General features: G+C 42.3%; 1 pseudogene; it reads right to left on the bottom strand.

The window, feature by feature from the left end:
• Positions 1-10,707: 10,707 nt before the first annotated feature.
• On the bottom strand, positions 10,708-11,994 carry LOC136465217 (protein ALP1-like; annotated as a pseudogene).
• Between the last annotated feature and the right edge of the window lie 1,318 nt (positions 11,995-13,312).

Here is a 13,312-nt window from a genome sequence, read left to right as displayed (position 1 = left end):
GGGTCTTTTTCTATACCGATCTAAAGTATATGTGGAGCTTGGGAGGCACGCAAAAGAACAAATATGTATATGTGGCACACAAGTCAGTGACAGACAGCAATATTGAATAAATATCCAGTGCACTTGTCCTAGTTGCTGGCCTATACGTGTTTCTATCACCAGTTGTGATAAACAAGAGAGGAAACAAGAATGAAAGGAAACAAGTATTAAAGGTAGCAATGGATATGAACAAGGCAAAAGATACCACAAACAATAGAACTATTGAGTGTTCCTTATATGCTCCTTTTCGATATCTTCTATTCTCTTTTACTATTTTTTTCTTTTATTTTTTGTCCAATCTTTTTTTTCTTGCTTTTGCTCTTTTGATATTTTTTCTCAGCAAGGAGCACACAAGAATAAACCACAAAAAAAATTGAGCTCAATTGAATAAAAGATGTGGCCTATAGAAAATTCGGACTGTGCTAAAAAGCATACCAAAACTTGTGGGCCCAGAAACTCAATTTTCCTAATCGAATTTCACAAATCTAATTTTTGCAAACCCAACAATGCTGGGATGAAATAGATCTAAAATTTTCTGGCGTTCTCCGTAGATATAAAATTTTTCCTGTTTTGAGTTTAGATGCAAAAGTTATGATTGTTTTAAGGAAGCTGCTCGAATCAGGGATTTAGTGGACACAAGATGCAAACCGATGGTGATACGGAATAACGGCGGGTGGAGGTATCAACACAAACTAGAAAAGAACACAATCTAAACCAGCAACAAGACTTTGACCTAGGACACAAACTCAACAAAGTGGACTCTGAAACTGAATCATGCTAAGGCTATGTCTCGGATGGTTATAGGATAGGAAACAAATATGGCATTGGACTATGGGATAAAAGCAAAAACACTTGAACTAAGGGTAAGATGCGAACTTGATGGTATACCTGAAGCTCTGATTACCACTTGCATTATTAGAATAATTATTTTTTGACAAAGGCAATTCAGATTTAACATCCAATTCTTTCCTTTCATTAGCAGCTCTATCTCTATTAGTTTGTGCATTTTCAGCATGGTTTAAAGTTTTACCAGACTCTAAAGTATGTGTGGGAGGTGGTGGTGGTGAAGATGTTGTTGTAGTGGCGAAAGTAACCACTCGCCTTTTTATCGCAGTCTCAACCTTCACAAATGGTTGCTCCACCCTTGCTAAAATCTAGTTGAGGTTGTCGCCAATGTTGGTATGGTTCTTTTGCTGACATTCCTGCAATTCTTTTTCTGCAAGCATAGCAAGCTGGAACAAACGTTTGAGAGTATAAAATTCTATATGGAAAACAATATCTTGTATTTCATGCCTCAAACTACCAAAAAATGAACAATGGTATATTCCATGTCCTCTACTATCCCACAACGTATTGCACACTTTTGAAACTCTGTATAATATTCTTGGACAGACATATTGCCCGGCTCTAAGCACTGCAATTTGTTATGCCATTCATGTTTATAAGAAGGAGGAATAAAATGATCACGCATAGCTATCTTAAGTTCTTCCCATGTACTAGGTAAAACATCCTCTGCAACTAGCCCATACCACCAAATAATGGCAAAGTCCTTAAACTCACTAGTAGCTTGTTGAACTCTATATTGCTCAGGTACAAGGTGGGCACTAAACTTTTGTTCTACCATTATCTCCCAATTAAGGTATCCTTCAGCATCATAATGACCCAAAAAGGATGGTATGCTCAATTTACCTCTCATACCTTGATGATTATAGTCTATATGTGAGGGCTCATTGTTCTTTATTCGGTCCATCCTTGCAAACTTCTGGTCCATGATTTCCTACAATTCACTCTTAAACAGAAACTCGTTGTTTGATATTGTTAGAAATTAATATAAATCCCCTATCAACTATTTATGGTTAAGTGGAATCACACTCTCACACGTCTTGAGCTTCAGGTATACCGTCAAGTTCGCATCTTACCCTTAGTTCGAGTGTTTTTGCTTTTATCCCATAGTCCAATGCCATATTTGTTTCCTATCCTATAACCATCCACGCCATAGCCTTTGCATGATTCAGTTTCAGAGTCCGCTTTGTTGAGTTTGTGTCCTAGGTCAAAGTCTTGTTGCTGGTTTAGATTATGTTCTTTTCTAGTTTGTGTTGATACCTCCACCTGCCGCTATTCCGTATCACCATTGGTTTGCATCTTGTGTCCACTAAATCCCTGATTCGAGCAGCTTCCTTAAAATAGTCATAACTTTTGCATCCGAACTCGAAACAGGAAAAATTTTATATCTACGGAGAACGACAGAAAATTTTAGATCTATTTCATCCCAGCTTTGCTGGGTTCGCAAAAATTAGATTTGCGAAATTCAATTAGGAAAATTGAGTTTCTGGGCCCACAAGTTTTGGTATGCTTTTTAGCACAGTCCTAATTTTCTATAGGCCACATCTTTTATTCAATTGAGCTCAAATTTTTTGTGGTTTATTCTTGTGTGCTCCTTGCTGAGAAAAAAATATTAAAAGAGCAAAAGCAAGAAAAAAAGATTGGACAAAAAATAAAAGAAAAAAATAGTAAAAGAGAATAGAAGATATCAAAAAGGAGCACATAAGGAACACTCAATAGCTCTATTGTTTGTGGTATCTTTTGCCTTGTTCATATCCGTTGCTACCTTTAATACTTGTTTCCTTTCATCCTTGTTTCCTCTCTTGTTTATCACAACTGGTGATAGAAACACGTATAGGCCAGCAACTAGGACAAGTGCTCTGGACATTTATTCAATATTGTTGTCTGTCACTGACTTGTGTGCCACATATATATATTTGTTCTTTTTCATGCCTCCCAAGCTCCATATATACTTCAGATCAGTACAGAAAAAGACCCTTGCAATCTTGGTGTCACACCCTCACAGGTATCACGAACTAGCCACCGGTTGTACCGTCCACTGCTTTGTGTTGGTAAGAACCTTGTAAGAACTTGATAAGACGTGTGAGAGTGTGATTCCACTTACCCATAAATAGTTGATAGGGGATTTATATTAATTTCTAACAATATCAAACAACGAGTTTCTATTTAAGAGTGAATTGCAGGAAATCATGGACCAGAAGTTTGCAAGGATGGACCGAATAAAGAACAATGAGCCCTCACATATAGACTATAATCATCAAGGTATGAGAGGTAAATTGAGCATACCATCCTTTTCGGGTCATTATGATGCTGAAGGATACCTTAATTGGGAGATAATGGTAGAACAAAAGTTTAGTGCCCACCTTGTACCTGAGCAATATAGAGTTCGACAAGCTACTAGTGAGTTTAAGGACTTTGCTATTATTTGGTGGTATGGGCTAGTTGCAGAGGATGTTTTACCTGGTACATGGGAAGAACTTAAGATAGCTATGTGTGATCATTTTATTCCTCCTTCTTATAAACATGAATGGCATAACAAATTGCAATGCTTAGAGCAGGGCAATATGTCTGTCCAAGAATATTATACAGAGTTTCAAAAGTGTGCAATACGTCATGGGATAGTAGAGGACATGGAAGATACCATTGTTTGTTTTTTTGGTGGTTTGAGGCATGAAATACAAGATATTGTTTTCCATATAGAATTTTATACTCTCAAACGTTTGTTCCAGCTTGCTATGCTTGCAGAAAAAGAATTGCTGGAATGTCAGCAAAAGAACCATACCAACATTGGCGACAATCTCAACCAGATTTTAGCAAGGGTGGAGCAACCATTTGCGAAGGTTGAGACTGCGATAAAAAGGCGAGTGGTTACTTTCGCCACTACAACAACATCTTCACCACCACCATCTCCCACACATACTTTGGAGTCTAGTAAAACTTTAAACCATGCTAAAAATGCACAAACTAATAGAGATAGAGCTGCTAATGAAAGGAAAGAATTGGATGTTAAATCTGAATTGCCTTTGTCAAAAAATAATTATTCTAATAATGCTAGTGATAAAGAAGAGCTGTGTGAAAATGCTTTTATTATACGTATGCCACAACTAGTGAATGGGTATGATGCTTTGGCTTTGGAACCAATTACTTATGCTGAACATAAAAATTTGCTTCCCATTGCTACCAAAAAAGATGAAAAGAAATTATTGTATTCTTCAAATACTTTGGGTTATATTGAGTTTGATACTTTATATGCTCTTAGTAGTTTAGAAGAGAAACTTAAATGTGTTGAATTGTCATGGTTGTCTACTTGTACATATCATTTTATTGGAAAATATAATTGTAAAGGAGAGTATATGGTGCATCATGTCTATATTTGTTCAAATCTAAAATCTCCTTATATTGTGCAAAAGTATGATCAACCAAAGGATTGCAATTGCTATAATCTTGTCATGTCGAGTTCCTGTAGTTTTGTTATAAAGAAACATGTTAAATTTCAAGAAGGGGAGCAATGTTGGCTACTACCAACAATGTTTTCTTCAGCTAATTCCAAACCGAGGACGGTTTGTTGTCAAGAAGGGGAGGATGATGAGGACATGACACCATCGGATACGACCATTGCTTATAAGGTGAGCTCGTTCCTATATTTGCATAGTGATTTTTGGTACAATTCACTTGGTTCCACATGTACATGTCGTTATTTGAATGTAGGTACAAATATGTCTCAACGTGCAAGTTCATCAAAGTTGAATTTTCGGTTCATCGGCAGCTCGACAGTGCTTCATTGGGAAGTCCATAACTCAGCCATCTGGAGTGCGATCGAGGTCAATGAGCACTTGATGAAAAGCTTGTTTGATAAGATTTCAAATAGATCTAGTCTCATCTCAATATCACATCAGCAAGGCCTCCAAACCATCAAGATATTCTGTCGCTGTTTCTGCTGGGAGCTACACTATCGTTATGGGCTTGTTATTCATCCTTGGGACCCTGGCCCAAGTGGGAGCACACCCCAAGGACTTGGAGAATCCACCAAGAAAGCCCTTGGATGTCCTCCTCCTTGGCCACCACCTTAGGAGGCCAGCAAGGACGTCCAAGCCAAGCTGGAGGCCTAGTCCAACTTGAGTTCGAGTCCATCTCGGGCTCCAGGATCAACGTGTAGTACAATGGACGTCTAGGTAGCATACGAACTCTGTTTTTGATGATCCACATATGGATGGAAAGATAATTTCATAAAGAAACCAATGGAAGTGGTCCCACATCAAAATTCCATCAGAATCAATGGGAATCGTTGAAACAATTTGACGTCCAGAATCTGTCACGGCGCTGCGTCGTCGTCTTTTGGGCCGTTGGGCCTTGTAACATGTTGGGACACCTTTAGGACATGAAGAGGGATCCTAGGACATCCCTTAGGCTATATAATCAGTAGCCACCACCTACTTTAGGTTTTGAGTTTTGTTTTAGATCAATCTATCATTGAACAGTCGCTGTTATCGGTTTGCAAGACCCCAACTTCGAGTGCTTAATCATTCATCTGCAATTGTCACTTTAATTGAGTTGCTTTTTATCTTGTTCTTGCTTGTGTTCTTTGATTCGTAGCAGGGATTAGCCTTCTTGGAGAGGTCAACCGGATTGTGACACGGTTGATAACCAGAGAAGACGTGGTGCTAAGGTTGCAGGGTTCGGGTCTTTGTGATCTAAAACCGGATCGGTGTGTCACTCTCCAAACAAATTCAAGATAAACAACGATTTGTTCGGAGAGCGACACACCGATCCGGCTTCAGATCACAAAGACCCAAACCCTGCAACCTTATCACCATGTCTCCTCTGGTTATCAACCGTGTCACTATCCGGTTGACCTCGCCAAGAAGGCTAATCCCTGCTGCGAATCGAAGAACACAAGCAAGAACAAGATAAAAAGCAACTCAATTAAAGTGACAATTGCAGATGAATGACTAAGCACTCGAAGTTAGGGTCTTGCAACCCGATAACGGCGATTGTTCAATGACAGATTGATCTAAAACAAAACCCAAACCCTAATGACGGCAGTGGCATATGATTATAAAGGTCTTAGTGTCGTCGCCTACCCTGGACGTGCCCCTTAATGGGCCCAAACATGACACACGGTCCAACGGACCAAAAGAAGGTGTCGCAGCACCCTGGTAGATTCTGGACGCTAACTTGTTTTGACAATTTCCGTTGATTCCGAAGAGCTTTTGATGTGAAATCACTTGGATTGGCTTCCTTATCAAATTATCTTTCCATCCATATGTGGATCATCGAAAACGGAGTCCAGATGCATCCTAGGTGACCAGTTTAAGGAAGACTAGTCCTAGATTCCGAGGCAGACTCGAACTTGAGTTGCTTTGAGCCTCCACCTCAGGGACTCGAACCGAATTAGCCTTGGGCCTCCTTCTTGACTTGGACACCCTTGCTGGCCTCCTTTTCCTCCATCCCATGCACCAAACGTGGTCATATGCATGGGTGTCATGTCCTCATCAGTACACACCTCCGGCTATCTTCGAGCCGCCGCTTCCTTTGTTCCGTAGACAGAAAAGATGGCGAAAAAACTCGAAATAGGGCTGGAAGCCGCCATATGCTTCGCAAAGATGAATGAAGGTGGAGACAAGGAGGATCGAGTTGGGATGCAGATTGCAAATCCCAATCTCGTAGTACAGACAGAGCCCCTGAAGGAAAGGGTGCACTAGAACCCCAAAACCCCGCTTAAAGAAGTCTTCAAAAACCACGATCTCACCTGGTTGAGGATCGGGGTACCCCTCGCCCTCCGACGCATGCCATCCAACGAGTTCCTTGTTGTGGAGTACTCCCATGGTGACGAGGTCTTCGATGGTCTACTCATTGCTTCTCGATTTCCACCACTCCTTCGCCATGACTCCTGCTTTCTTCTGGGCGTCACTTTTCACCATGAATCCGGCCTTGCTGATGAATGAGGAAAAGGTGGAGGATTGATTGGTGGTGATTTTGGAGGTCTTAGGGTTGGCAAGAGGAAGAAGAAGGCTACGGCAGCGAATGGTAATGGGGTTTAGTAAAAAGTAACTTACCAACTCTATACTGTATTTAACCAAGAGTTCTGCCATTTTGTCTGCCCGAGATTCTTGGGAGACATGCGCACGCGCCGCAGACGGTTGTTTTCACAACCTCGAGATCTATGCCAATATATGCGCCACTTCGTTATCAGTGTATGTGCCTCTTCGTTACCAGTGTGAGAGGGCCCACGCTGACGCACCTACTTATAGGTGCCACGTAACTGTTTGCTTGAAAGGACAAGAAGGCAGTATGACGTGCTATATCCGTCTACTTTTTTGACCAGGCGTGTCAGATTTGACTTGATAGAGCAAGTAAATAAATAAATACACAAAATAATAGTACAAGTGGCATTTGGTTTTTCGATGCACCTCTTGTGCTCAGGGACTGTCCAGACCACTATGGTGCTCGGGGACTGTCCAGACCACTACCGTGCTTAGGGACTGTCCAGACCACATCGTGCTCGGGGACTACCCTGACCACATCGTGCTCGGGGACTGCCTAGACCACCATCGTGCTCGGGGACTATCCAGACCACTATCGTGCTTAGGGATTGTTCCGACTACTCTCAAGCTCGGGGACTGTCTAGACCACTATCATGCTCGGGGACTGCCCCGACCACTCTCCGAACATTGCTTGGAGACCATTCTCCTTGGCTACATGTGATTTATACTCACATACAGTTAAGAGGTATTTATTTAGACCTTGCTACAAGGCTCATACCTCGCCTTCCAGCAAGCTCAGGGACTACATCGGTATGATGCACCTGCCGATGCATCTCGTATCGCCTGTACGACGATTGGATTCTCAATTTAACTGAGAATTCTTTTTAGACCCTGGCACCACGTGCCTACGTCACCTACTACCAGGCTCGGGGGCTAAGTGGGCACACTTCACCTTGCGGTGAATGTGTTTATTTTATCAACCCCTACGCTCTGACTGTTGGCTAGAACTATTATTGTCCAAGGGTCACTTACATTTCTTTTCAGAAATACAAGTGGGCACACTTGATAAGGAAAGAAATCTTTTCCCTTTTTTCTTTAGAGCACCATGCATTCTTCGGACAACTGGAATCTTTGGCTATAATCGTGGTCTACTACTCTCTGTTCTGACCAGAATACTGGCACATTCGATTGGTCAATGTTTCAACTAGTTGGAGATGACATAAAGACGGATTGCATTAGCCGAAGGAGATCGAACGGCGTGTCGCAGCATAATACATGGCGCTTGGGGACTAGCTGTGGGGGTATTAACCCCTATACCCTTATGGCTAGGCCTGGGCCAGCCCAGACCAGAGGGCCTGGCTCGTTAGAAGCCGACGCGTGGCCCAGCCAATCTATTCGGAGTCCCGCGTAAGGAATCAAGACAGATTTGGAGATCAAGTAAGATCCTGGTCGGTTAGAATAGGAATCCTTATCCAGCCACCTATGGCAATTGTAACTGGTTAGGATTAGTTTCCAGATCTATAACCCTACCCCCCGGATTATATAAGGCGGGCAGGGGACCCCTCTAAAAAACATCTCTCATTGACATACAGCAATACAATCAGACGCAGGACGTAGGTATTACGCCTTCACGACGGCCGAACCTGGATAAAATCTCGTGTCTATCCTGCGTCACCATCTTGTTTGTAGCTTGCGCATCTGTCTGCCGATAATCTACTACCTTGAGCATACCCCTAGTTAGACTGCCGACCATATTTCGTCGACACAACATCAATGCTCCATCAGTAGCTAAGCTAGATCGGTACGCCTAGAACCTGAATTAGATGTTCAGGGACCTTCCACTTCGAGCTACGCTCGTGCAATGCACCCAGAGTATATCCATCAGGAAGCAGTTGGGCAAGCACCAATGCCTGATGCACCCACTTCAGACATAGAACAAAGATCAACCAAGCGCCCCCAGCCACCATACTTGCCGTCCGAGCAAGGAACCACCGCCGTGGACGATCATCTGCCTACCTGCAAATAAAGCCCATGCGCCCCCGCACCCCCAGCCGCAACCAAATCAATAGCCACAACCCCTGCGGCAACCATATCACAACTAAACAAGGGGCCATCGGCACTGGATCCATGGATGACTTCACGTATGACTTTGAATCACCAAGATACCTACAACGCAAGATGCGGATCCATCGGCGCTGGATTTACCAACTACAGAAGCCAGGGCGGGGCGGGGCGGGGGTACAGGAAACAGCGCGGGGAGCGGCGACGTGACGTGGGAGGCGAAGGCGGAGGCAAGCCGTGGGGACTTGAACGGGCGGGCTGGCTGCAGCACCTCGCCACGGTGGTCATCGTCGCTGGCGACGCAGCGGACACGGGAGGATGACTCAGCGACAGCGGAATCGACGGTGGCCCAGCGGAATGCGGATCCAGCAAACCCAAACAACGAAGATTCCATGCAATGGAAGGAAGAAAAAGCAGAAGCAACGAACCTGGGAAGAATCGCCTCTCTGACCAGGGAGAGCGTTGCAGGGAGGAAGACGATGAGGAAATGAGGCAGCCAGACAGGTGCGAGTCCCAATTTGAAATAGTACCGAAGGTCGGCCATCCAAATCAGAGAAAGAAACGGACAGACGCAAATACACACACGATGCCCATCGAATGGCGACAAAAAACATGTGCCAACACAACCAAAAACACATGGGTGTGATATAGCATTTCTAAATCCAAAACTAGTACATCTAGCGAAAGCATCTAGTATACAAGTCTGTTTGCATGTTGATTGTTTAGGGCTGCGCGTTGATTGTAATTAAAGATCATAGTAACATGCGTGTGATTTTGTCTTCGAAGTCAGGTAGCACATACATACAGCGTGCATATCAAGTTACTGATGATCGCAGGATCAGGTTATATGCACAGACAAGTAGCTAGTTCAACTTTCAGAAAAGTTGATCTAATAGCTAGCCAACTTATTATATCACATTAGGTTTTTGTCCTAAGTCAAACATAACTATCTTTGACCACGTCACAACCTACGGATTATATATTATGGAAGTGTTTTTCATGGTAAATCTAAAAACATAAATCTTATATCATGAGTCTATATTTTTTATAGAAATTAATGGTCAAAGATACAAATGTTTGTCTTAAGACAAACCTAATATGACATGTAAATAAAAATGGAGGGAGTATACAGCTAACAACCGGACACCTTATTAGCCATGCTCTTAGGGCACTCCCAATGCTAGACTCTATCATGGTTTCCATAGCTTCAAGACTTCATCACTAGAAACCATCCTTCCCAATGCAAGTTTATACAAATAGTTTTCATGGAGAAAAAAATTTAATGAGCATCTACACGCCCCCACAAACAAAGAAGATCATCTGTGGCAACGTGAGCCATAGTATAGATAGAAACACTGCAATACTGCAGCAACAATAAATACTGTCGTCCATTACAATAGGAATAGAAATATAAATACCAGTGGCATGCACCTAAACAGGCATGACATAGATACCGTCGTCCATTACAATACAAATAGAAATATAGATAGCAAAGCCAAAATAATTAGATAATAGTATATATTTAGATAATCTCCAGCCGTGGCTTCAGAAGTCTTCCTGGAAGTCTTCCTGCCTGTAGAATGTCCAGCATCCTCCAGATAGAAGCCATCAACATTCTCAAGTCCTGATCATCAACCTGTAAAATAAGATGAGCTAGTAAATTAACTTTGTTGTAAGAAAAAGAGATGGACAGGACATTAACAGAACCACAGTAACATAGTGATAGGAATGTATTCATGTAACAGGCTAGTATATAAATTAACATTTCTACCTAATTAGTTCAATTCCCAAACTTTTGCCAGATGTGATCAATCAAATCAGATTGAAGTTGCCTGTGAGCTTCACGATCACGAATATCGGCATTTCTTTGTAGTACTTCTTCCATCACTGGGTCATGTCCTTGAGAGATTGTAGATGCTTGAACAGTCAACATGGTTGCTTCCTCGTTCAAGTCAAGAGAAACATCCTCTATATCCTTCTCATCCTCAATTATCATGTTGTGAAGGATTATACAAGCTAACATGATATCCTCAAGGTCCCCTTTTTCATATAGACGTGCCGGCCGACGCAAAATGCAAAAACGAGATTGCAAAATCCCAAATGCACATTCAACATCTTTTCTTGCCCCCTCTTGATGTTCTGAAAACAGCTTGTGCTCAGCTGATTGTGGTGCACGTATGGACTTAACAAAAACAGCCCACTCTGGGTATATGCCATCTGCAAGATAATAGGCTTTGGTATATTGCCTTCCATTCACAAAGTACTGCACCTATGGAGCTTCTCCTCTTAACTGATCGACGAACAAAGTAGATTGATTCAGCACATTGATGTCATTGTTGGATCCTGCCACTCCAAAGAAAGCATGCCATATCCATCGGTCATGTGAAGCAACGGCCTCTAGAATGATTGTTGGTACACCATGATCACCACGAGTATATTGTCCCTTCCATGCGTAGGGACATTTTTCCCAATGCCAATGCATACAGTCAATGCTTCCTATCATGCCAGGAAAACCACGACGCTCACCGATCTCCAACAATCGTTCTACATCTTGTATTGTGGGTCGTCTCAAGTATACTTCACCGTATACTTCAACGACACCCTTAACAAACATTTTCAAGCACTCCACACCAGTACTTTCTCCCATCTTCAGATACTCATCATGCTGGTCTGTAGAACCGCCATATGCCAGTTGACGAATCGCTACTGTACACTTATGAATTGGCGAGAATCCAGGGCGATTCAGAGCATCCGGTCGTAAGGTGAAATACTCAGACCACCCACTTAATGCCTCAACAATCTTCAGAAAGAGGGGTCTCCTCATCCTAAATCTTCTACGAAAATGTGTCTCATTGTAGACTGGATTAGGCGAGAAGTAGTCATCCATTAGTTGTTGGCTGGCTTGTTCACGAGGTCTGTCCACATATCGCCTAGGACCACGCTGAGTTCTTCCACCTTGTAAGACATTAACAACGGACTGCATTTCAGCTACTAGATGTTTGCCTAAATCATCTACAATTTCTTGCTCTTGAAGATAGTCATCCATGGAGTACAGATCAGCAGGATCGATGCTGCCATTTCCATCCATGGCAGTAAGGGATAGTAGAGAATAGTGGGCAGCAGATAAGAAAGGGCAACAGCAGCAGAAAGGGGACCGAGAAATAGAAGCAGTGACTGAAAGGTGACGTGGCTGTGCTATATATAGTCACATTTGCCGTGGTTGTATCTATTCACACTTGCATGCAAAAAAACTAGTGGAAGGAGTTCACACTTGCATGCCGTGGCTGAAATAGAAGCAGTGACTGAAAGGTGCCGTGGGTGTGCATTTCAGTTTCACAAAACTAGTGCAAAGAGTTCACACTTGTGTTAAAATAGCACTGATCACAAGAATTAAAATATCACTGATCACATGAATATAATAGATACAGCCGGCAATCATGAATATAATAGATACATGCCGGTTCCTCAAGATGCATGCAAAAAAATAGTGGAAGGAGTTTACACTTGCCGTGGGTGTGCATTTCAGTTTCACAAAACTAGTGCAAAGAGTTCACACTTGTGTTAAAATAGCACTGATCACATGAATTAAAATAGCACTGATCGCATGAATTAAAATAGTGGAAGGATTTCAGTTACCTTATAGAAATTACTTGGATGGTCACATTTGTATGCACACACTTCCTATTGCAGAATCAATTTCAGAAAATTACAAGTTTATCAGTTAACACTTCCCAGCAATTAAATAACCAATTGAAGAAGGGTCGACAATATCATACCTTAGGAAATAAAGCAAGTCTCAGGCTCTCTAGTGCCAACTTTCTCTCAGCCAAAGCATCTGCACTAAGCTGATCAGTAGGCGCAAGCATCAGCTGTGTGTAAGTTTCTAGCATTTTACACTTAGTTTGTTCATGGGCTGCTTCATGACTAAGCTTAGCTGCTTCAATCTTCTTATCAGCCAAACTTTGCTGAATTTCAGTCATCTTCTGTCTCTCTTCCCTATTCCTCGTGCTTGCTTCAATGAACTTCTCAAGTTTTCCACTGAAATCAGACAAAGCATCAGTTGCCTTTTTTTTGCCATTGCGTTCCTTTTTTGCTTTCTTATGTCCCATAGGTCGCTTTTCTCCATCTAATTCTAAATTCACCACTGGAGATGGGTTAGCGTTAGCCTTTACACTCTTTTCCTTTTCCTTCTTCAACCTATTCAGATATGCTGACCACTTCTGTTCACCACGTACTACCTTCCACATATGCACTAGAGTGAAGGCCTTACCATCATGTGAACCGGCATAATACTCGCATGCTTTGTCAGTCAACTGGTCGTCGCTCATCGCACTTTGCCACACTCTATCAACATTTACCCAACAGCCATGGAACTCAGTTAATGG

The sequence above is a fragment of the Miscanthus floridulus genome, chromosome 7 (assembly GCF_019320115.1).
Source record: "Miscanthus floridulus cultivar M001 chromosome 7, ASM1932011v1, whole genome shotgun sequence".
Classification (NCBI taxonomy): Eukaryota; Viridiplantae; Streptophyta; class Magnoliopsida; order Poales; family Poaceae; genus Miscanthus; species Miscanthus floridulus.
This window is presented reverse-complemented; position numbering and strand designations above follow the sequence as displayed.